Source organism: Pseudophryne corroboree, chromosome 1 (assembly GCF_028390025.1).
Source record: "Pseudophryne corroboree isolate aPseCor3 chromosome 1, aPseCor3.hap2, whole genome shotgun sequence".
Taxonomy (NCBI): Eukaryota; Metazoa; Chordata; class Amphibia; order Anura; family Myobatrachidae; genus Pseudophryne; species Pseudophryne corroboree.
Genome location: NC_086444.1, coordinates 895774899 through 895800308, shown reverse-complemented (window position 1 = coordinate 895800308; position 25410 = coordinate 895774899). Strand labels below are relative to the sequence as shown.

Here is a 25410-nt window from a genome sequence, read left to right as displayed (position 1 = left end):
TTTAAATCGTGACAAGGTTGCGTAGAGGTGTGGCCATTCGTCGAGGTCGAAGGCCTTTTCCGCGTCCAAGGATATAATGGCATATCCTGAAGTGGACATGTCACCATGACAGGAATGTAGGGCCGCTATTACCCTTCTCACATTGACCACCGAGTGTCTGCCTGCGATAAAGCCTGTCTGATCGGGGTGAACAATGTGGGGGAGTATGAGTTTCAGACAGTCGGCCAATATCTTGGCGAATAACTTGACATCTATGTTTAGCAAAGATATTGGTCGATAGGAGCCTGGGTGGGATAGATCTCTGCCTGGTTTAGGGAGCAATTTGAGGAGTGCCGAATTAAAGTGTGGTGGGGGTGTCTTAGCTAGTAATAAGGAGTTGAAAATGTCTACCAGGCTGGAGTCAAATTTGTGGGAGAGGAGTTTATAGAACTCTCCACTATAGCCGTCAGGACCTGGGGCCTTATTAGGTTTTAATTGTTTGATCGCTGATCGGACTTCAGTGATGGTGATCGGGGATAGAAGTTGAGAAGTCATATCATCTGTAAGAGTAGGGTAAGGTAGTGCTTCCCAAAAGAATGGGGGGTTGAGAGAGTTAGCTATGGGAATGGGGTGAGGGTGTGGTGGTTGAGAGCATGATGTCAGTGGATGTGAAGCAGGTGAAGGCGGTTGCGGGGTGTTTGGGAGGGAGGATGAGTATAGTTGGGAGAAGTAAGACTGCATAATGTGTGCAATCTGCTTGTTTGAGGAAGTCAGTGTGCCTTGCTGTGTGCAGAGAGGGTGAACCACTGCATGTGAGAATGTGCCACGAAGTAAGTTAGAGAGTAAGCGGCCAGACTTGTTCCCGAATTTGTGGAACTTGTAGTGGACAGAAAAAAGGTATTTATTTCCCATTTCGGAAATGTGTTCGTCAAAGTGGGTTTTAGTAAGTAAATATGCTTGCTTAGTAGCTGATGAAGGTGCTTGTTTGTATGCCTGAAAGGCTGAAGTGAGAGCGTTCTGGAGTGCCAGATATTGCTTTGAGAAATTCTTGTTGGAGGCTGCGGTAAAGGACATAATCGCCCCTCTGAGTACTGCTTTCGCTGCCATCCAGAACAGAAAGGGATTCGTCTGGAGGTGTTCAGAATTGGTAGTGTAGTAGTCGTCCCAAGCAGCCTCCAAGAAGGATTTGAAAGTATCAGAATGGCAGAGTCTAGTTGGGAATTTCCATAGCCTAGTCGTGTCTCTGTCATCTGGGAAATGGATAGTCAATGAAATCATAGCATGGTCTGACAGAGAGATGAGGGCAATAGAGCAGTCTGTGACCTGAGGGAAAAGAGCATGAGAGATGAAGAAATAGTCAATGCGAGAGAGAGAGCCATGCGCCGCTGAGAGACAGGTGTATTCTCGTTCTGTTGGGTACAGGGCTCTCCATAGGTCAATAACCTGTAGGGTGGAGGTAAGAAGGGGGATGCCAACCTTAGGGAGAGGAGGGGGGGTCCCGCGGGTGTTTGATCTGTCTAATATGGAGGAAGAGATCAGATTAAAATCTCCACCAATAATCAAATTGTCCCCCATGAAGGGGGTCAGGAGGGTAATCAAGCTCTGAAAGTATGACTTAGAATAGGGAGGGGGAATGTATACATTAGCCAGCGTGAGCCTCTTGCCCAGTATATCCACCGAGACCACCACATATCTACCTGTATCATCAGTAACAATGCGGTGTACCTCATGAGTCAGATTGCGTTTTACCAGGATAACCACTCCTTTTGCCTTGGAGCCGTAGGAAGAAGATGCCAATACAGACCAACCCAGCATTCCTAGTTTAGCAGATTCAGAGGGAGTCAGGTGAGTTTCCTGGAGGAATGCCACGTCCACGCCAGATTTTTGTAAGAAAATCAAAATTTTCCTGCGTTTCGCTGGAGAGTTAATTCCTCCAACGTTCCAGGTTGCATAGCGTAGACTAGGCATCCCTGCAGGAAACAGGGAGAAAAAGAAACATCATCTTAAACCATAAAAAGACAAAAGGGGGAACTTTTAGTATAACAATGTCAAAGGGTATCATACATTCTGGCCAGTTTGTATAGGGTAGGACAGCGCCCTCATGAAATGGAGTGAGGTACCAGGCAGTGAGGGAGGGGAGGGGTGTACGGGAGGGGAGATAGGGAGCATATATGAAAAGAGGCATACAAACGCTAGCATTTGATGCCAGACTTCCAAGCAATAGCACATAGAGTAACATGTCAAAAAGGACACACATCCAGCACGGAAGGGCGTGTCCGCCCCCGATCCTCAAAGTGCTACAAGATACTAACGTGAAATTGTTTAACTGGGGCCCGTAGGTCCCGACAGCGCGTTACACCTAAGAACATTGAGATAACATGTAATATAGAGAATATGAGAATATGAGCCACTAAGTATGGAGAAAAAAGAAATAGTGGTATAAATTCTGAGATCAGTAAACAGACATGAAATCATGCAAAACAGTGAGAACTTAACGAGGCAATTTTAGAACATGGAGCACAGTTCTTCATTTAGCTGAGTCAGAGATGTCTGCATCCTTGGCCTGGGACAGCTCCTGGAGGTAAGCCAAAGCGTCAGGCGGGGTGGAGAAGTCCTTAAATGAAGACCCGTCATAAATGCGAAGCCTGGCAGGATGTAACTGGCCAAATTTGCGCCCTTCAGCGACTAATTGAGAGCAAACAGGGGAAAAGGATTTCCTGGCCCGTGATAGTTCAGCGGAGTAATCTTGAAAGATATGAAGCTTATGACCTTCCCACGATAGGGATTTTGCTTTGCGAGAGGCTGACCATATCTCCATTTTGTGTAGGTAATTTAAGCAGCGAAACAGGGTAACACGGGGTCTCGGCCTGTTGGGGGTCGGAGTCGGGCCCACCCTATGGACCCTCTCTATTACCATGTCTTGGCAAACCGCCTCTATGCCTAAAAGCGAGGGTAGAGTGTTGCGGACAAAATGGGCCATAGCGGGCCCCTTGATAGATTCAGGGAGGCCGACCAGCCTAATATTATTCCGACGCGATCTGTTTTCAATATCATCTATCTTGTTCCACAGCTGGTAAGAGTCATTAGTGAGACGTTTCACGGTGTGTTGCAAGTTTCCTATATCGTGGGAGGCCACGCTGATCTGTTGTTCTGCGCTGGAAACCCTGTGGGTTAAGTGTTGTAGCTGGCTAGTAATATCAGCCACTGCTTTGGATAGGAGTGGGGTCATAGTAGCTGTAATGGCTGCCACCACCTCTGAGTAAGTCACAGGGGCATCGCAGCCCGCACTCACGTGTCCCCCAGGTCCTTCGGCCGCGGTTTTCTTGTGTAGGGGAGGTGCACTCTCTGCTGCAGAGTCTGCCTGCAAGGTCCCTGCGGCCCGCCGCTTCTCCTGGCGTGGAGGCTGCGGCTGCTGCTGCTGGTCCATCTGGGGTTGCGGCGTCGGCGGAGTTAAAAAGCGGTCCATATCGGCTGTAGGGGTGCAAGGTCACTGCGGGAGGACTCCGGGCGCCAAACGAGGCTTTAAAAGCCTAGTAAAAGGTGTTTATTGAGGAGCGGGGGACGGAGCTCAAAACGGAGCTCAGGTCTCCATGAAGCCGGAACCGGAACATAATGAGCCTGTTAATTCAGAGCCACCATGGGTTCTGACATTTGCCGTTAGCCTTTTGGGGTTTACAGAAACTTGGGGTCGATATCCTCTGAATGCTAATCATCTCTCCTTTCATACCAACACAGTTCTGAGCAGACTAGACCACCATGACCGGAGATATTAAGCTTTAAACCCATTTTAATTTAATTTAATAGCTCATATAAACCGAATGTCAATGGACCATTGCTTTAACACGTTCATTTGTGTCTGTATACACTATTTTTATTGATTGATTTATTGGTTTCTTTTTTTGGGTTTCGACAGAGAATTAATATTTTTGACAGCGTCTCTGAACTCCGCTGGTTAATCCCCACCTCCCCCTTCACTATTCCCACTCCCCTGAGAGACTGATCTTGTCAAAGAGGCTATTTTAGTCAATAAATTGCCAACACAGTACTGTATGTAAATGAAGGGCTACTATGTAAATGAAGATACTACAGCCGCTTTAGCTGGGGAAAGGACTAGAGAGGGCCAGAGTGAATGTACATTATACAGTACAGTACTATGCTACGGATTTGCCTGACAGTTAGTTATGGAAACATGTCTTTTCCTGTGTACATAATTCTATTGAATGTAAGATTCTTAAATATATGAATGTTATATAAAAATAATTAATAAAAAGTGTCAAGAAGAAAAAAAACAAAACAACAAAGACATTTGCACTTTGGGAATCTAACCCAGGACTCTGACCATGGGACGCAGGACACTTCACCGCTTGGCCATGACGCTTGGTGATAGAGACACAAACTCATGTGTAAATGTAAGCAGTGGTCCCTTCCCATGGGGTTTGCTGCATTAGCTACGAGACTTGGATGCTCACATACAGTATTGTATGCCAAACGTCAATCGACCATTGCTTTAACAAATTAATTTGCATCTGTATACTTTTTTTATTTATTGATTAGTCTACAGGACTTGGACACTCATATAACCCTAACATCAATGGACCATTGCTTGAACACATTCATTTGCATCTGTATACACTTTTTTATTTATTGATTAGTCTACAGGACTTGGACACTTATATAATCCTAACGTCAATGGACCATTGCTTTAACACATTCATTTGCATCTGTATACACTTTTTTATTTATTGATTAGTCTACAGGACATGGACACTTATATAACCCTAACGTCAACGGACCATTGCTTTAACATGTTTACTTGCGTCTGTATACACTAATTTTATTGATTGATTTATTGGTTTCATTTTTTTTAAATTGACTCTCTCCGTCTGACCATTGGTCTGTGTGTACAGTATACAGTAACATTACAGTCGTCACTGACCATTTGCAAGAGCTTTTAGATCACTCCACCGCTATTCAGCATTTAGTACTGGATTAGTGGAGCATTAGCCACCCAGTGGTGAAGATGTGTATTGCATGCTGTATATGAAGTCATGCCTCTCTGTGCCTCTCTGTGCAACAACTGAACAACCTGAGCTATCACTTAGGCATGACTAATCCACTGTTTAGGCAGAGAAACAACAATGATGAGGGAGGCTCCATCTGTATGTGCACAGGAGTAACAAGGGTCTTCGGCACCTAGGGCATGATAAGGAACAATGCCCCACCAACAAAAAATAAAACAGTACCCAAGCACACACCGAAGGCTGGCGTGCTCCCGCAAAAATGGTGTAGTCCAGTGTCAGAGTAGGTTAGGAAGGGCCCACCAGGGAATGCACTGACAGAGGCCCATTCTTAGAGGGGTGGCCAGCCTCCACAGAGTCTTATACTACACCATAGTCCTGTATAATGAAACATTAGACTGCACTGGACTATGGTTCCAGACTGTGCACTGTGATCAGGTTCTAGTCTGTGCACTGTTCCCTAGATGAGGGGGTGGGGCCACTGGGGGTTTCGCAATGTACACATGTGGGCATGGGGAGGAGAAGCATGGGGTGGGAAAGAGAAGAGAGAGGGGGAAGGCATGGGAAGAGAGAGAGAGGGGAAGGCATGAGGAGAGATACATAGGGGAGAGGGCATGGAGAGAGCAACCAGTGGCAGAGAGAAAGCGAGTGAGAGATGTGACAAAGGGGGTTAATAGGGGCCAGGGGAGAGAGAAAAAGAGAGTGAGAGAGAGAGGGAAATGTGAAAGGGTTAAGACAGGCATCACTGTGCACCACCTAATCCCTTCCCCACCTTAGTGTAAGTAGGGTTATAGCTAGGGATGGCCATCAATGGCAAAACTGTGAGTGACCATCGATGATCACCAACTATGCTATGGGTTACCATCGATGGATTCACCCATTGGTGGTCATCCCTGTTATTACAGTGAATGACCGAACAGGCCAATCACAGCCTGGGGGCGGGGTTTTGCAGATGTTGGGGCGGAGCTAAGCTTCTTGTCCCAGGACCTTACAGAAAAAAAATATTAGTTTATGCTAAGCCATTAAAGGGGGGAAACTATCTGGTTCTCTCCCATCGATGGCAAAACCATTCAACATTGGGCTTAAACCAGTGATGATTAGGAATCATTGGTGGTCGATGGCCATTCTTAGTTATAGCACAACACCCCCCAGCTGAGCTCACAGCAGAGTTTTACAGTATTTGCTAACAGCGGGTGAGCATTATAGACCAGACGTTTCATTTGTGCAAAGGGGCAGGAGAGTGAGAAGCAGCAAGATGGAAGAGGTGAGACAGTAGCAGAAGAGAGAGAGAGAGAGAGACGTGGGGCAGGAGAGTGAGGGAAGTAGCAAAATGGAGGAGAGATAGGAGGCAAGTGAAAGACAGAGTAGCAGGAGAGAGATGGTGGGGCAGAAGAGCAAGTGGGGGAAACAGCAAGACTGAGAAGCGAGACAACATCGGGAGAGAGACAGAGGGGCAGGAGAGAGGGAAGCAGCACTTTTTGTATCTCCAGCAGGGGCATGTCCCCTTTTAGTGCCAGCTGCATCGCTCCCACTGTTACCATCGCCAGGATCATCGGGTGCCCTTCACGCCGGCAGCAATCCAGGCACCAGGTCCTGTCTTTTCCTGTTTGTGCAAGGGCCGATCGTGAAATCGAGCTATGGCAGCAGGGGTGGTCTTCAGGTTGCCGACTGTCGGGATCCCGGCGCACAGTATACCGGCGCTGGAATTCCGACAGCCGGCATACCGACAGTTTTTCTCCCTCGTGGGGCTCCACGACCCCCCTGGAGGGAGAATAAATAGTGTGGCGAGTGTAGCGAGCCTGCAAGGGGCTCATTTGCGCTTACCACGCTGTCGGTATGCCAGCGGTCGCGCATCCGGCGCCGGTATGCTGGTTGCCGGGAGCCCGGCCGCCGGCATACCATACCACACCCGGCAGCAGAAGTGTCAGAGAAGGGGAGGAAAGTGGAGGGGCTGCATCAGCTGGCCCACCACCTGCTTCTACTGCACAACCAGTTCTATGTGCCGCTGCTCTCCATTTAGTATAAAAAATATGCTGGAAACGATGGGGGGATGGGGGACTGTTGGGGATGCAAGTGGGGCATGGTCAGTGATGCCCCCCTCTGCCATCCCTGCCATGGTGCCCAGGGCATGTGCCACCCTCACAACCCCCTTGTTACACCACTGCATATGTGGAACCATTTACACAGTAATTGTAATTGGTACACTAAATTATTTATGAGATAAGATCAAAAGTAAATTGAATTGCATTGCAAAATAGAATTAAATATTACCTTATATATGCAAAGCAATCACATTATTCCCTAGTACTAGGAATTTTTGGGGTGGACATGCTATCATGGACCTGCTCATCACAGGCAACTAAGTATTGCCTAATTTGTGAGTCTTGGGAAGTACAGTAGACAACTATGTACTGAATATAGATATCCATGAGTACAATATTCTGTAGATTGCTATAGTGTTGTATTTTTACTGCTTTGCATAATTCACAACACTTTATATTTTAAAACTGTAAGTTTATGCACAGAGGCAAAATATGAGCAAACAGCTGTTACATCCTAGGTTGTTAATTTGTCAGCCAAAAGTGCAACAAGCTTTCTCAATGGGAACAACGCATAATCAGATTGTGTGATTCACAGGATACAAATAGTCCTCATGGACTCAGTCAAATGTGTTGTTTGATTCTCTACAAAAATATTTTCCGCTGACTATATTTAACAAGGAGAGTGCCGAGTGCTGGGTCAGACTGCACACTGTTATTTTACTGTAGCATTAAAAGACACTTACTGTATGCTCATTTTACTTATTTCCCTCAGTTTATACCTGATAGAATTATTTTTTCTACATCTTGCTACAGAAATATATTTATTTTTGCACTAAAATATTTTTTACTTATAATCAGAATGTAACAACCAGTAAATAGTCTTAGAAGTTAACAAGTGCAAATTACATATTTGATGACATGGAGGGAATTCAATTGTGCCTGAAAAATTTCCATTTGAAAAAAAGGCTTTACCGCCATTTTTTGGGTCTTGACAATCCAATTGCAGCCCATTTTGCTCATTTCAAAACTGAATAGTTTTCACTACAGCGATGGCGAAAATGGGTCAGTTATCAGGGATTTTTTTTTCCCTGCTCCCGGGCATGTGAAAAAAAATCCCAGATAATGCTGGCTATTACGGGCAATTGAATAACCCTCAGGGATAAATCGGCTACTGTCATTTACGGTGGCTATGTGGGTATGTCTTAAAGTGAAACCCCTCCAAAAAAACATGAATTGATCATACGCATTGTTGACCATCTCTGTACATACAGAAATGGAAAACTTTATTTTTTTTCAGATCAGAACTTTATTTTTTTTTCAGATCAGTTATCATATTTATTAAAGTCACTAGCATAAGCAAAGAGAGATCGATTTTTGTAAATATAAAAAAATCTTGGAACAAGCTGATAGCATGGTACTTACAGTATGTAGTTATTCAGTAACAACTGAAAAATATATTGTTAATTATTAGGATTATCTTGCATTTTAACGTTTTCAAATATGAGCACCATTGGCATATACAGAAATTCCTCACCGTAACATGGCTTGTCTTGCTCAGCTAGGAATAAATCTTTTTGTAGTTTTACAGCACATACAGGAAAAGGTTGACAAACTTTGAGCTTTGAGATTTCAACAAGTAAAGATTTATTGTCAGATCTGGCTGGTTGGAATAAAAATCTGGTAATGTATGGGAGCAAATGACAACTGACCATTTGTTGCTTAATGTCATAAAACTGCGTCGTCGTAAAACGGGCAAATTGGTTAAATTAAATGTATTGTCTGATATACCATTTTTTCTATTTTCCAGTGTTTGGGAATAAATGGTCGATTGTCATCCATTACCAGATTTTCATTCCAATCAACCAGATCGGACAATAAATCTTTAGGTGTATGGCCAGCTTAAGTTGACCAGGATGCTGCACAACATCAATATATCTAGTATTTAGGATTATTAACTAAGTGTTCATCAAAATTAGCGACTAATAAATTGGTGTCAGTGTTTTTCTGCTAGTTATGAATATGATTTATTCCTTTATTACTTTTGGTGTAACTGCCTACATCGAATCAAGCAGAGCCGGCCTTAGCTATAGGCAGACTAGGCATTTGCCTAGGGCATCCAAGCATGTCTAGGGGCATCCAAGCATGTCCCTGCAGTATCTCATGTTGGGAGGGACAGTCTGCAAACTAACTGTTACTTTCCAAATGTATTCAATCAGTACTTGTATACACTGCTGTTTACATTTATCAAATAGAGTACACACTCCCTTGAACTCCCTCCGACATGCTTGAATGCCCCAGACTTATGAGACCTTAGACAGCAGAAGCCCAGTAACTGCAATTCCTGGACCTGTGACACTTTCATTGATTATATAAGGTTATTACTGGATGGCTCCTTATGATACCACATGTGTATTGTGGAAGACTGATCCACATAAATCTTACATCACCTATACTGCTTGTGCACATGGGGGAGGGGGACCCTGGTATCCTGTATCCCTTATCCCTGTGCAAACCCCAGGTGTCTGCAGGGATATAACATGGGCAGTGTTCTCCACACACTTTATTTCTCAGTCAGTCCATGCCGTAAAATTCCCCTGCCATCCAGTTTTGTAACGTGGTCAGTAAATTGCATTGCGTTATATACTAATGTGGGGCTTATGTGTAAGGTGAATTGCTATGTGGAATTATGTATATTATGTGCATTACTAATGTGGTTCATATGTGTAAGGTGCATAATTGTGTGGAATTTTGTGTATTACGGGCATTACTAATGTTGGGCATATGTGTAAGGTGCATTACTGTCTGGAATTATGTGTATTATGGGCATTATGCAGGGTTGAACTGGCCCACAGGGGCACAGGGCAAACCCCTGGTGGGCCCCACTGAGTGTTGCTGGGTCAGATGCAGAACTAGCGGCGATGCTAGGGGGCACCAGCCAAAATTTTGCCTAGGGCATCAAATTGGTTAGGGCCGGCTCTGGAATCAAGTATAGACTAGAAAGGTGCAGTTAATAGGTAGACAGCAACAAGTACAATCCATTGTGCAGTACACTAAAAAGAAGGCCTCATTTTCTATCTCAGTTCTGACTATAGTCTGTAAATGCAAGAATTGATGGAGCCGGAGGAGTCGGTAAAGCATAATGATTTGCTGCCAGGTAACTTTTTGCCTTCAGGAAATAAAGAGTAAGTTTTATTTACTCCATCATACTACTTCATAAGGTAGCCGAATGTCTTTGCATCTTCTGATGCAGATTTCTTGGTCCAGGCACAGTGAAAACCACCAATCCTGCATAACCTGAGGGTTACTCAGATGGCCAAGATTTATGCAATGATCTGATGCTATTTATTTTAGAGGCAGCAGTGGAACACAGAAGCATGCAAGAGGCGTCTATTTACGCAGCATTTTTGTAATTACATAGAGCAGCTGCATCCTCAGACACAGCTGCTGTGTGTTCTGCGTCCATCTTTGAATCGGGTCCACAGTACTAAAAAAACTGTTTAAAAAAAAACATGAGACTGGAGTTGCTGTGCTAATAAAACTCTATATAAAAAATTATGTAATGTCTTTAAAAGCATATCAAAAAGTCTGAATAGCAATATTGTGTAATTGCAGCATCTGTTCAAATTGCCATCATGCCCCCAAATTTCTGTTTTTAATATGTAATAACTTACGTAATCAATGACTAATGAATAGGATCTAGATCCATTTATGACGGCAACCTATACATTTCTTTGTTAAGCCTTCATCTGTTTTGAGAGAAACCTCTGCTGATAATGTTAAATAGAGGCATTTGCTCTAACCTTGTCATTGGGAGTATATATATATGAATGATAATGATAAATCCATATGACTATAACTATTACCAGAAAACTAGTTCCCTGAATAAAACAATTTCCCAGATTGGAACCAGAGTATATAGAGGGCTGGAGATAAACTAGAGTGCTGGAGAGACAGAAGGGAGCTGGAGCCAGAGATACACTGGAAGATTGTAGCTTGAGAGACATGGGGTAGCTGAGAGACACTGGGGGACTGGAGAAACAAAAGGGGGCTGGAGCTGGAGAGACACTGGGTGCCTGACGAGACAGAAGGGTGCTGGAGAGACACTGGAGGGCTGGAGAGAAAGAAAGGGTCTTGTGTTGGAGAGTCACTGGGGGGCTGGAGACAGAAGGAGGCTGGATGTGGCATCTGCAGCCCCAAGATCAGACAGTAGGTGTTAGCAGAAAGTATGCTCAGGTGATGAGAGAGGGAAGCTGGGTGTGAACAGTGCAGGGGATGAGAGAGGGAAGCAGGGAGTGAGAGGTGCAGGGCAGAGAGAGGGAAGCAGGAATATATTTAAAGTCATACTATATAGTACTAAAAACAAACTAAAATTAATCTCATATTATCAAAATCCAGAATGCTACTGAGGCCTGAGGTGGCCTCCGACCCCTGACAATATTCTTGAAATTTCCATACCCCAACTTCTAAATTCCCACTTTGAGCACTATTTACACAAATAGAAATAGATATTTTTAAAGTCTTTGGGTGGTATGTAATTAGTGCCAAGTTTTTCGGTTAGCCAGAAAAAAGGAACTAATTCAACCCACTGTAGTTAATTGCAGGCATTTTTGCCAGTTTTTTAATACATTTTTGCCATACCTTTTCATCTTTTTTTTAGTTGAATTGGCATGGGTGAAAACAGACCCAAAATCCGGAGTAAAACCCCTGTAAATTCGACAAAACATGTGGATCTGCGGTGATTACACCGATCCACGTGTTTTTCGCCAGTGCCGGCATTTTTTGACAAGTCGAAAAAATGGCACTGTAATTGAATAGAGCAAATACAAATTCGCCCTAAAAATAGCAAAAGTGCAGTTTTTATCGACTTGTCGAAAAAATCGCCACTAATTGCATACCCCTCTTTAAATGAAAATTTCCAGGTTTTATGGAAATAATAGTGTCATATTTTACTGCAAACAACTAACAATGATTGGTAAGGTTACTGTAGAATAATGCAGGGTAATTCTGTCTTACTTCATATCTAAAATATTAAAGAAGTTGATCAGGTCTTTGTTGCTTTAAGTGGATTGAGTTTTATGTCTGTGTGATTTGGTATAAAAAGTAGATTTATGGTAAGAACTTACCTTTGTTAAATCTCTTTCTGCGAGGTACACTGGGTTCCACAGGAAATAACATTGGGCTGTAGAGTAGGATCTTGATCCGAGGCACCAACAGGCTAAAAGCTTTGACTGTTCCCAAGATGCTCAGCGCCGCCTCCTCTATAACCCGGTCTCCGTGCACAGGAGCTCAGTTTTGTTAACCAGTCCAATGCAGTAGCAGGTAAAAGAGACAACAACCGTTAGTAGCCACATACCCCACATTCTCACAACAGGAGAAGGTATCAGCGGCTAATGCCATACAAACACAAAGAAGCTAAGTGCGTCAGGGTGGGTGCCCTTTGGAACCCAGTGTACCTCGCAGAAAGAGAATTAACAAAGGAAAGTTCTTACCATAAATATCCTTTTCTGCAGCGGGGTACACTGCGGTTCCACATGGAATAACATTGGGATGTCCTAAAGCAGTTCCTCAAGGGAGGGGACGCACTGTAGCAGGCACAAGAACCCGGCGTCCAAAGGAAGCATCTTGGGAGGCGGAAGTATCGAAGGCATAGAACCTTATGAATGTGTTCACTGAGGACCACGTAGCCATCTTGCACAATTGCTCAAGGGTCGCACCATGGCGTGCCACCCAAGAAGGTCCAACAGACCGAGCAGAATGAGCTTTGATTGTAGCAGGAGCTGGAAGGCCAGCCTGTACATAAGCATGTGCAATCACCATTCTAATCCATCTGGCCAAGGTCTGCTTGTTAGCAGGCCAGCCAGATGGCCAAACAGTACAAAGAGAGAATCAGACTTTCTAATAAAGGCTGTCCTCTTCACACAGATACGGAGAGCCTGGACCACATCCAAAGACCTCTCTTTGGAAGACAATTCAGGAGAGACAAAGGTCGGAACCACAATCTCCTGGTTAAGGCAGAAAGAAGACACCACCTTAGGTAGATAACCAGGCCGTGGTCTTAGAACCGCCTGGTCATGGTGAAAAATCAGATAGGGGGACCTACAAGACAAAGCACCCAAATCTGATACCTGTCTAGCAGAGACAATAGCCAGCAGAAAGAAGACCTTAAGAGAAAGCCACTTAAGGTCCGCAGATTCAAGAGGTTCAAACGGAGACTCTTTCAAGGCTTCCAGAACCACTGACAAATCCCAAGAAGCCACCGGAGGGACATAGGGAGATTGAATCCGTAAAACACCCTGAGTGAATCTATGAATATCAGGCAGAGTTGCAATTTTTCTCTGAAACCATACCGACAAGGCAGAAAAATGAACCTTGAGGGAGGCCATCCGAAGGCCCAAGTCCAGGCCCTGTTGTAGGAAGGCCAAAAAATAGGCCACACTAAACTATTAAACATCATGATTGTTAGATGCGCACCAAGAAAAGTAAGAATTCCAGACCCTATGGTAAATCCGAGCAGAAGCTGGCTTACGTGCCTTCATTAGAATGACCACCTCAGAAAATCCTTTGGACCTCAGAACAGAAGCTTCAAGAGCCACGCCGTCAAAGCCAGCCAGGCCAAATCCTCATAGACACAAGGGCCCTGAACGAAGAGGTCTGGTCATTGTGGAAGCAGAAGAGGACGCTCTAGCAAGAGATCCTGTAGGTCTGAGTATCAATGCCGTCTTGGCCACGTCAGAGCTATCTGAAGTAGGATTCCTCCTTCTTGCTTTCACCTCCTCACTATTCTGGGCAGGAGTGACACCGGAGGGAACACGTACAGCAGCCGAAAGTTCCATGGAATTGCCAGTGTGTCCACGAATGCCGCTGGAGTATCCCTTGTTCTTGCTCTGTAGACCGGAACCTAGACCCCACTTGTACACTAGGAGTTGAAATACATCAGGATGAAGGCTCCACTCTCTGGCATGTACATCCTGATGACTGAGGAAGTCCGCTTCCCAGTTGAGGACCCCCGGAATGTATACGACCAATATGGCTGGCAGACGGCATTCCACCCATTGAAGAATCTTTGACACTTCCATCATTGCCATGCAGCTTCGAGTGCCGCATTGATTATTTATGTACGCTACCATGGTGGCGTTATCCGACTGTACATAAACAGGCCTGTTCTGTACCAGATTCTGGACCAGTTTCAGAGCATGGAACACTGGCCGCAATTCCAGAATGTTTATCAGGAGGAGAGACTCCTCCCTGGCCCACCGACCCTGAAGAGAGTGCTACTCAAAACCACGCCCCAACCCCTCAGACTGGCATCCGTCGTCAGGAGGATCCATTTGGAGATCCAGAAGGGACGACCCCTGCACAATTGTTGGTCCTGTAGCTACCAGCTCAGTGACAGACGAACCTCCGGAGACAAGGAGATCATGTGAGACCTGATCCAGTTAGGCAGGGCCTCCCACTTGGCAAGAATCAGCTTTTGCAGAGAGTGGGAATGAAATTGAGCGTACTCTACCATGTTGAAAGCTGACACCATGAGGCCTAGTACTTGCATCGCCGAGTGTATCGACACTTGCGGACGAGAGAGGAAGGATTGTATCCGTATCCTGTCCTGAGACAAGAACAACCACTGGTTGTGTGTGTCCAACAATGTCCCCAGGTGCACCATGCTCTGAGCAGGGACCAGGGATGATTTCTTCCAGTTGATGAGCCACCTGGGGGCTTGCAGAAACTGGACCGTCAGATCTAGATGATGGAGGAGAACGTCTGGGGAATTTTCCAGGATCAGCTAGACGTCAATATACGGTAGGATCCTGATGCCCTGACGGCGGAGCAGGGCCGTCATCACCGCCATGACCTTGATGAAGATTTGCAGAGCCGTAGTCAGTCCAAAGGGTAAGACCTGGAATTGATAATGGAGGTTGCCAATAGCAAACTGCAGGAAACAGCTGATGCGACACGGCAATAGGTATATGCTGGTAAGCATCCTGTATTTCCAGGGATACCATATAATCCCCTGGCTCCAAAGCCAGGACAATAGAGCGAAGGGTTTCCACACAAAACTTGGAGACCCTCACAAACGTATTCAAATACTTGAGGTATCATCATGAGAGGAACCATTCGGTATCGGGACTAGGAACAGCGTTGAATAGTACCTCCTGCCTCTCCGAGCCAGAGGCACCGGCACTACCACTCCCGTGTCCAGGAGGGACTGAACCACCGAACAAAGAGTCTTTGCCTTTACCTGATCCGAAGGGATGTCTGTCAGGCAAAAGTGATGAGGGGGACGTTTCTTGAAGGATATGGTGTATCCGTGAGTGACGACTTCCCGTACTCAGGCATCTGAAGTTGTCTTTAACCATACCTGGGTAAACTGTAGAAGTCGGCCTCCTACCCTGGGATCCCCCAGAGGGAGGCCCGCCCCGTCATGCCACAGACTTGTCTGTTTTGAAAGCAGGCTGAAATTCCCCATCAGATGCATCTGCATCAGATTCTGAAGGGTCAGTGAAAGCGCCACCTACATCGGATGAGTTATCCAAAACATGTGTGGATTGTGAGGAAGTAATGGCCCATTTAGATGACCCCCTGGTCTTAGGCGGGCGAGAGTCAGGATTTTGCTTAGCTAGTGACTGATGTAATGTCTGTAACCGAGAGAACAGAGTACCTGCCCATGGCGGGTTAACTGCAGGGACATTATGTGACTGTAATGGCATAGGAGGTACCACAGGCGGCGCAAGTCTAATTACTAGTGTAGTCAGTAAATTAGAGAAAACAGCCTAAAGTGGGTCTTGATTTGCCCCCGTTGCTGCAGACTGACCATGGGGTATAGAACCCTCAGTACCTGAAACCTCAGCTGCTACGTTTTTAACCGAGAAATCCGTGGCATCAACACTGCATGGTGCAGGATCAGTCATGGATTTATCACCCTGTGTAGCAGACATGATATGTAAGCGTAACCCTAGGGTGTAATAGTACAAGATAAGCAGACAAACTACCTGACAAAAATCCCCTGTATGGCGTGACTGCAAGGCAGAGCACAAACTGAGGATTTAAGAGGTATGTGGTGACTGAAAAACACAGAGAAAAATACCAAAGTAGTATATCCTGCGAAACACTATATTATATGATAACCCTGATGCACTTAGCCCCCCCTCAGGGTACAGAATATAGGGATAGCCATATGTGTGAGATACACGAAATAGAGACCACACAGCAGCCATTGGCACACACTCGGTTACATATACAATGCAGAAATTATTACCAACTATAAAACTGCACTGGACCAGCAATACTAAGTAACTATACCACTGAGTAAAGCTATGTAGATATAGAGATATAACAATGCACAGTAAAGACTGCATGTATATCACAAGGTATTTGTACTAAATAACCATGAATGTATGTACTTGATCTTAACTAACACTGTCTAGACGACATGTAGAATACTTAAGTGTCCTGTAAATGCAGAGCACTGATGAAGCAGGCGGCATTACAGAGAAGGTATTGCCCGCTAGTCCCAAAGTCAGTGTACCATGTGTGTAATGGCACCCAAACACTGACAGGGAGTGAAGGAGACAGACAAATGCAGCTCCAGGGCGGGAACATTTACTCTAAATTTCGCCCAAGGGCTGGGGGAGGGGCTACAGGTCAGAGCCTTATCCTCTTGCTGGACTTCACCACCGGGTACTGTGGGCCATAATAAAATGGTTTATATACAAAACCGACCTGTGCCCCTGCCCTGGTGGTCTAGTGGGTTCCCTGTACCAACACAGTGTCCACACTAGCGCGCGCGCCCACCTCCTAATGGCCATGCCGGATCGCGATTTTCGGCGGTTCCCACCTGGGGGACCCATTTACCTTAATGCGGCATTGCGATCTGGGGAGAGCTGCGGTGTGTGTGCCCTACATGAAGAACCGGAGCCTCTGCTGTAAGTACCCAGCAACCAGGGACATGGGAGTATACAACGCCGCCGGGGGAGGTGATGGAGCTGCAGCAGGAGATGTCAGAATGACATCTAGCACTAAGAGTGCCTCTGCTGCAGCCCTTGAAGTCTTCTTTCTTCTTTTAAAAAATCTCTTTTCAGGGCTGCTGGAGCAGCCCGGCCTGTTAGTGTCCTGCCTGCAGGGCACCAACTTACAAACTGAGCTCCTGTGCATGGAGGCGGTGTTATAGAGGAGGCGGCACTGAGCATCTTGGGAACAGTCAAAGCTTTTAGCCTGTTAGTGTCTCAGATCAAGATCCTACTCTACACCCCAATGTTATTCCCTGTGCAACCCCAGTGTACCCCGCTGCAGAAAGTAATATATGATAATTGTGTCACAACTTTTATGTATCCCAGATTTATATATATACATACAGGAAATGGTGGCATTTGGGATGCCGCCAGTCAGAAGACCGACCCAATGCTTAGAATCCTGACATTTACCTTACCCCAATGCCCTCCTAACCTGCCCTCCCTGCAGTCTAAACCTGCCCCCCCCCCCCACAGCCTAACCCTAACCTTCCCCAGTGGTGCCTAAACCTAACACCCTCCTTCCCTTCGCTTAAACCTAACCCTCCCTGCCCCCCCCCCCCCCCCCCCCAGCCTAACCATAACCTTTCCTGGGAGTGTCTAACTCTAACCACCCCTCCCTGCAGCCTCACCCTAACCCTCCCTTCCCCGCAGCCTAATCCTAGTCCTCCCCCTGCAGCCTAAACCTAACTCCACCCTGGATGCCCGGTCCATGCTCATTGGGATCTCATCAGTCAGGATTTCGGTGCTGGCATTTTGCTCTGTGTCATAATTTCAGCATCGGTATCTCGACTGCCAAGATCCTGACCCCCGGGATCTTGACTGAATCCCATATATGGAGTTTGATTTCAAAAGAAAAACCTTGACCTTGTGAACCAGTTTACAGTAAGCACTTATCCAGGATGGCCAGCCTTTCAATGCAAGGTACAGTATTCTTTGGCTATATAGATTTGATTGCTACTAATCATGAAACTTCAGAGGGCACTGGATTGTTTGCAGTTTTACAAGATATAACAAGATGTAGTCTAAATATTTGGTGCCAGAAGAATGGACTATATGTGGGGACTTATAGGTTCCTTACATAGATCCCAATGTCAGAACTAACAGTGGACACCTTAGTAAATTATATATAAGAACACCTTCTTATCTTTAGTATACAAATAAAATTGGTTTCTCCTAAACGTGGACTTGAAGTTCCAGAATCTCTTACAGTCGACACCCCCACAAGTGAGTCACTGTCACAAACTTGATGTCTAGGAGTCATGTTGTTTAGTTTAATTTTCAAACCTCATATCAAAAGAATCTCAAATAAAAGAATTTCAAAATAATTTTGCGACTTCTAGAATGTTGGTATGAGCCATTTCTTTTACATAAACTACAAATGTGTACAGCACATTTTTCCTGTGCAGACTATTATAATCTTCTTTTATCTTGTCTCCTGGCTTCTTTTTTTCTTACTCCAATTGGTACATTTTCGGATGTTATAAATAGGGATGCCTGTAGAAATAGATCATGACCACATGGGAAATCGATACTGTAGGGTTGGACCAGGTGGCACAATATCTCTTCTGGTTTACAAATAAGGAATGGGTACAGCATGCATTTTATCCACTACAATCCACCCTCAATTCTCCAGAAGACTTGTTTTACTGTATTCTGCATCTATTACTGCTCTTTCCAATGACACCTTGTTAATAGCACACATTTCTTCATGTATTTCTAAATATAAACTAGGATTTCACTCTGCAACAACCCTAACAGCTTCTTGTTCACACCTATCAGTACTACTGCTCTACGTGCCTGAGGACTTTTCTCTCACTGCTCCATTCTTCTGGAATACTTTCGTACTGAAGATTTGCCAAGCAAGTTCCATCACCTTGATCAAATCTCTGTTATAGACTCCTGAGAGACTTTACACTAAAACTCCCGCACTGAATAATCATCTATGTGCACTTATTTTCAGAATTTAACTTAAAATATTCCCTAATGTGTCTGTTTTTCTAAATGTTATAATTTTGATTGTAAACTCTTCACTGCTATGTTGTATTGTTACAATAGTATATTAATAACCTTTTATTCTGCATGTCTGTCTGTTATTTGTGTTACATAGACTAGTGATGTACATATAGCCATACAGGCTTTATCAAGATGAAAGTTTTATGTATTTTATAGATGACTACATAAAAAGGCTATTTTACAGTTGGAAGCAAACTTTAAAAAAAACAAGGAGCAGTTAGGCCCCTAGATAAACCATACTGCATTACTAGAAGTGTAAACACACTTCATTTTTTGTAGACATGGTAAATACTGTCGGTTATTGCATGTAACTCACAAATACTTGACAACTTTATTTTTACAATGTCATTTGAAAAACTCTCCACGCACCTACTATATGTATCTCTCTGCACATGTTGAATTTGCCACACCTGCAGTGAAACATGGTTTTTCAAATGTGCAGATTTGCTGTTATTTTTTTGTTGGCTTCAAAATCTCCATCAGGCCCAAAGTAGTTTTCTAGGAAAAAACACTTTTCTAATCACAGTTGACAGAAAACAAGTTTTAGTAGAGCCTTTTAAATGTGCATGCTTTAAGTTATTTCAGAAAGTACCTATAAAATGAGCTTCATTTTATTTAAATGTAACTTGACAGAATAATTTTGATGGCAAAAGCTAGCAAGTATTACACTTCAGGTTCTTCTAAACATATTACAAAGTCAGCATATACTGTACCATGGGGGTAATTCAGAGTTGATTGCAGCAGCAAATTTGTTACCAGTTGGGCAAAACCATGTGCACTGCAGGGGGGAGGGGGCAGATATAAAATGTGCAGAGAGAGTCAGATTTTGGTTGGTTATTTTGTTTCTGTGCAGGGTAAATACTGGATGCTTAATTTTTACACTGCAATTCAGATTTCAGTTTGAACACACCCAACCCAAATCTAACTCTCTCTGCACTTGTGACATCTGCCCCACCTGCAGTGCACATGGTTTTGCCCAACTGCTAACAAATTTGCTGCTGCGATCAACTCTGAATTACCCTCCATGTTTTGACAAAGTTCAAATCACTGCCTTATCTGATGCCTATCATAATAGATTGGGTAAAGAAATGCCTACCTACTCTTTATATAAACAACATATAATACATTTTATATAGACTTAAATTACAAATGGCAATATAAAAATCTATTCCCTGGCATGTTTTCCAAACCTTTGTTAAGAGACCTATGGGATGTTGGTCTGAATTCGCTAAGGGCAGGGCCGTTTCTAGCCAATTTGGCTCCCAGTGCGAGATTTAAAAATGCGCCCCCCCCATTCACATAAAAAAATGCGCCCCCATAGATATAAAGAGTAAAAGCATGCGCGCTCCCGGCAAAGGGGCGTGGCCTCGTTAAAATGGGCGTGGTTTTGTTAAGATGGGCGTGGCCTCATCTGATCTCATCACGGCCACCACAGGATAAAAAAAAAAAAGTCCTCATTTTACACATTACAGCAGGCATGCGACCCCATTTTACACAGCACGGCAGGCAAGTGTCCCCATTTTACACAGCACGGTAGGCAAGTGTCCCCATTTTACACATTGCGGCAGGAAAGTGTGCCCATTTTACACATTGCGGCAGGCACGTGCCCCCATTTTACACATTGCGGCAGGAAAGTGTCCCCATTTTACACATTGCGGCAGGAAAGTGTCCCCATTTTACACATTATGCGGCAGGAAAGTGTCCCCATTTTACACATTGCGGCAGGCACGTGCCCCCATTTTACACATTGCGGCAGGAAAGTGTCCCCATTTTACACATTGTGGCAGGCACGTGCCCCGATTTTACACAGTACGGCAGGCACGTGCCCCCATTTTACACAGTACGGCAGGCACGTGCCCCCATTTTACACAGTATGGCAGGCACGCGTCCCCATTTTACACAGTACGCAGGCAGGTGTCCCCATTTTACACAGTACGCAGACAGGTGTCCCCATTTTACACAGTACGCAGACAGGTGTCCCCATTTTACACAGTACGCAGACAGGTGTCCCCATTTTACACAGTACGCAGACCGGTGTCCCCATTTTACACAGTACGCAGACAGGTGTCCCCATTTTACACAGTACGCAGGCAGGTGTCCCCATTTTACACAGTACGCAGGCAGGTGTCCCCATTTAACACATTATGGCAGGCAAGTGTCCCCATTTAACATATTATGGCAGGTAAGTGTCCCCTTTGTATACATGATGGCAGGTGGCAGAGGGGGGGTAGAGAGAGAGAGAGGGAGAGGCTGACTTACAGTTGAAGTGGTTCTTCTCGCTCTTCGCTGCCTCTCCCTCCTCTTCGCGGCGCCGCCGGCTTGGCTCCCCCTCCTCCGTCCTCCCGAGTACCCAGCTCGGGGGGCGGAGTTTCGTGGAATGACGCGATTGCGTTGTGACGTCACGACGCACCGCATCATTCCACGAAACTCCGCCCCCGAGCTGGGTACTCGGGAGCACGGAGGAGGTGGGAATGGACTTTAAAGTGTTCAAGAAGTGCCACGGCGGGCACCCCGTGCGGTTGCACGGCTCGCCCGCCGCAAGAAACGGCACTGGCTAAGGGGGAGATGTACTAAGCCTTGGCGAGTCATAAAGTGGAGAGAGATAAAGTACCATCCAGTCAGTTCCTAACTGCTACGTTCCAGGCTGTGTTTGAAAGATGACAGTTAGGGGCTGATTGGCAACTATCTTTGAATGCAAAAGACAATACATAACTAATATATCATTATATAGGTGACATACGAGAAATAACAATAAAAGTAGAAACCAGAAACATATACACATGGATTCATATTAACAAATGTATGAAGAGTAAAACTGGAAAAATAAAAGTGATACAGAAATATTATGAATTCATAATGAATGCACACCTGTTAATCACTAACTCAGTATAGTCACACATAGCACATATGAAGTCAAATGGATGCCTAACATTCCAGATAAGTACCTAAACATCACTGCAAGTCAATCAACAATCATGGAGCATCTTTGCTAGACCATGCCATATATGATTCACACCATCACAGTCATAGAGAACAATTACTACTCTATGGTGTGATACTGTTGGTCTTGGTGTGGTATTTTATAGTAAATAGATTAATTGATGCAACCCCCCCCCCCCCTCCCCACCCAAAGAAAAAAAATCATTATTTTATTAATTCAAGAAAGGATACTGTAACCGTAGTCATAATGGTACACAATCATGCATTTTATTAAAATATGCCAGATTTAAAAATATATAAAACACAACAAATAAAATATATGTATATTCAATGCATTGTTATTGTAAATGGTTATTACAGTAGCACAAACTTTTGACACAACTTTATTGATATCCATAGAAACATAGATATCCATGTCATGCTGCATATCTATTTTAACATCTACTTCTTAACAACTTGTGGGTCTGATTATGCTTTAGTTGCCCCGCATACATTATTATTTATCTATAGCTACAGTATGAGGAACTTGACTGAGTGTCACTTTTGTTAATTAATGAATTTACCGTGTCTATATATCAAAGTCTATGACAAGAATCTGCTTATTGAGGAAAGGTGATAAATCTCAAGGTAGCCCAAGTAGTATTTACAGCTGCATTCTGAATCACCAATTGGTTTCTAACAACGTTTTCTGGATTTATTACACTACATCTGACAAATGACAAACATAAACCAAGTGTCCAACATATCTGGCAACTAGATTATACTAAACTACACATGTCTAGCTATAAACCTATTAAACTTTGCTCATAATGCAAACTTTAAAGCAATATTCTGTGATAACTTACTCCTTTACTCCATTGTTATTATAGAACTCATTATATGAGGAAATATATTCCCACTAAAAATAGGAAGCTTGTTTTGACATTTGCTAAATTGATTGATTTTTTTTTTACTAGCAATTGCAATGTGTCTGATGATCACAACACTTCACTAGCTTATATTGATCTTCTAGCATTCATTTCCACAGATATGTGGTACACTGGCAGAAATATCATCCTTAAAACCAGTGAATGATTTTGTCTCCTGTGCAATTGCCTCCGAAATACAGCAATAAGAGCTCAGTCTGCAATAAATCATTGTTATAATTATCAAGTGAAGAAAGCATTCTTAAGACAAGCGACATATTTTTGGCAACTGTAAATTTTGTCTCCCTTGGAGCAATACATCTACTTCTGAGAAGAGGAACCTAGAAAATCAATTGCCTGATTTATTTGTGATCTTTAAGGAACACACATACAGGGCAAACACACACACACACACACACACACACACACACACACACACACACACACACACACACATATTTTTTATGAAGTCTGATGTCTCAATATTTAAACTCAAAGGTCTATATGAAACCCTATGTTATTAAATAGAGATGCATGTATAATGCTTTGAGCTGTATATTAATTATCAGAACAATCAATCACAATAATATGGATCATAAAACACAAGAGGGCATCCATGCTTCACTTAAGATATTTGAATCATGGCAGTAGAAAAGAAAGTACACTTACAGATGAAGAATAGAAATAATAATAATAATAATAATAATAATAATAATAATAAAAGCAGCAGCATCATCAAACACATGTGAGCAAATGATTTCTTGCAATTAATTTATTGACCGCAGAAGCTAATTAAAAAAAAAACTAGAGGAATTTATTAAAAACAATAGAGAATCTTAACACTCATTGCAAAGCTACATGCATGAATCATTGATGCATTCATTTAAAAATATGAAACAAAATTATAATGAATGATAAAAAAACTATAATGCATTTTTTTATATTTAAAATTGTTATTTACACAATTGCAAAAATATCGTTGATACCTAAATGGATCACAAAAAATCAATCTGCAGTCATCCATGTATATATATAATATATATATATATATATATACACATCCACTGAACAATATAACACATGCCTTAAAATAAAAACTAAACAGGTGGCAAGCTGACATCAAACTTTCTTGGCATTAAGCTGCTAGCATATTGAAGTAGGTGAGATAAGCTGTGGGAAGTTAATACCTGGAAATTCTCTGTGTCAACATGTCAAACTTGCACTGGTGTCGGTGATGATGTACGTCTGCAGAGATGTGCTAAGTGATGTGGGTCTATTCCAGTCTTCCTGGGACAGTCAGACCTGCATAGAGTCCTCCAGTCAGCACCAGGGACAGCGCCTGCTAGTAAGAGTGGGGAGGGGCAGCTACAACGCTGCTTGCCTGACCCATGCTGCCTAGCCACAGTCACAGCCTTCCACTCTCACTTTAATGTACACAGTCGCAATGAGCAAGATAACCGTGCAGCATCAAATAAATCATTCATGGAGATAAAAAAATAATGTGATTTACAGTCATGGAATGACTGAAAAAAACATTTAGAAGCTCCATACCAACAAGACACCTCACAGCTACTGGACGTGGAAGACTGAGCTGTAAAACGGGGGACTGTCTGCTACTGCTGATTTCAGTCTGTTCATTGTACCTTCAGTATCCTCTCCTCCTCTGCTGCTTTCTCTCCTCCTTCTGTCAGGAGTCCGTGCAGAGGGGGAAGGGAGTTGCTGGATCCAACACTGCAGCTCTGTTTGGCTGACTAGTAATGACAGACACTTTTTTTGTGTCTAGTCTATTCTTGCCAGAAGGCAGGGGGCCTGAAGAGAAAGAGTTGTGCTTTTGTTAGGGTCTAGCGTACTGTTTACACTCTATGTTTCTGCAATGAGTCAGTGAAAATGAGCAACTCCGAGTTAGAGGAGCAACTTGAGGTCATTCATTTCACTCCATTTATTGTGTCAGAGTCTATGGGAATATGATTGTGAAAAAAGGGTTCGTGGATGTGCAATAACTTTACTATTTCCTTTGTTTCAAATAAATTTCACCAAAGTATGAGAAATAAAGTATCCAAATGGGCTTTCTGTAATAAATTAGCAGATATTATTACATTCATCATCTAATAATAATAATAATAATAATAATAATAATAATAATATTTAAAACCAATGAGGTGTGAATTTAACTTTTTCAAGCTTGAGTATTGTAGTGAATGTTAACTATACGGTAGGTAAAGCTTGGTTACTAGAAAACTGATGAACTCTGGTAATTGGAGGCTAACTAAACCACTGCCAAATAAAAACGGATGCAAATTGCTATTATTTTTAATGTTTTACTTGGTATTATTTTTAATGTACTTATCAGAGGAGGATTTCCCACAAGGCAACCAAAGCAGCTGCTTAGGGCCCTGTTGATCTCAGGGTGCCCTGCTGGTCCCAGGTGGCCTGCCAACAAGGCTGTATATAGGGCTTTTCTGGTAGACCATGAGGTTCACCGAAATTGTCCAAAATCTGAGCTGGC

The 25410-nt window shown here is 43.6% G+C and overlaps 1 protein-coding gene across 5 annotated transcripts in view; it reads right to left on the bottom strand.

Moving 5' to 3' along the window:
- Window positions 1-24618, bottom strand: part of LOC134916465 (bifunctional heparan sulfate N-deacetylase/N-sulfotransferase 3-like) — a 474893-nt gene extending 450275 nt beyond the window's left edge. For 4 of the 5 annotated variants that reach the window (XM_063920218.1, XM_063920214.1, XM_063920219.1 and 1 more), the window contains exon 1: window positions 24092-24541. The gene's annotated coding sequence lies outside the window, so the exon portion shown is untranslated. The other variant, XM_063920216.1, reaches the window with a different exon arrangement.
- Window positions 24619-25410: the final 792 nt, after the last annotated feature.